Source organism: Limulus polyphemus, unplaced genomic scaffold, assembly GCF_000517525.1.
Source record: "Limulus polyphemus unplaced genomic scaffold, Limulus_polyphemus-2.1.2 Scaffold2434, whole genome shotgun sequence".
In the NCBI taxonomy this organism is placed as follows: domain Eukaryota; kingdom Metazoa; phylum Arthropoda; class Merostomata; order Xiphosura; family Limulidae; genus Limulus; species Limulus polyphemus.
In genome coordinates this window covers 13,432-14,608 of record NW_013668044.1, presented here as the reverse complement: position 1 = coordinate 14,608, position 1,177 = coordinate 13,432, and positions in this window count along the sequence as shown.

Below are 1,177 nucleotides of genomic sequence, written 5' to 3'. Positions count from 1 at the left end.
ATCATTTAACTTCAGTGGATTCTCATCGAACATTAGTATTTTTACGGAAACATTATATAAATTCATCGTGGAAAACTCAGCGCCTGTGGCTGCTGAATAACGAAGGACAAAGCTAGCTAGCTTCCCGTTAAGCGAATCGTACCTACATCAACTTGTAATTAACTCGCTCATCGTCAACTCTCGATAAAATATCAAGAAAGTTCCAGACTAGCAAGAAAACTTGGTGGTTCTTGACACGTATAACCTCAAAGTGGGCGTGGCCTTCATTCCGCCCATTCTTACTGCGTATGCTTTGTGTAATTTGGAAATTGTTCAAACTAAATGAAGAGTGTATTTAGCTAAATTTCTGTGCTGTAAACTTTGTTTCAGCAACCAAGTATAGATACATGTATGTAATCAAATTACGTGACCCTATGAAATACATGACACCATAAGGGGGTGTTTGATGTCGTAAGTGAGACAGAAAACTCCAATAGTCATATTTTGCTTATAGTAGACACTATATCAATCTGACTGGTAAGGGTTGGGCCAAAAGAATAGTATCAAAACTGCTGATTTCTGAAATTTTTAAATTTGTTGGGTATTTAAAAGCTCAATTTAAGTCTATAATTGGATCAAAATTCAAAGTAAAACATGAAGTAGGAATGGGCGGAACTATGGCCAACGCCATTTTGAGATTTCACCATGTCAAAAACTGCCAAGTCTTTTAATGATATATCGCCCATTCCTACCTTGTTTCCTTACTTTTTTGGTACTTTCATTCCTACCTCCAATCTTGTATTTAAACATTTTTTACACTTGTCTTATAGCTGTTGTTTTGTTTTTGTACTAACTCTTGAGAGTCTCTAGGTTTATCCTTCTCATAGCTTTCCTTAGAGTTATCTCTCGACATTTTCCTAGCTTTTGCTGATATCTTTGTTATAGTATTTCTTCCATCTAGCCAGGGTGGCAGCCTTTTCTTTGGCTGGATTAATGGCTAAGGTATTTTTCACATATTCAACATTACTGTTCCTAACCTTATTTATATTCTTGCAGTAATGCTCTCTTCACTGTGACAAAGACTTCTCATAGTTATCAACATACGATTTTCTCCTTTTCTCCCCTGTTTTGTTTCCATGAGAGACATATTTTAAAAATGGCACTGTTTCAAATACAACCTTAGATGTTAATAGGTCAC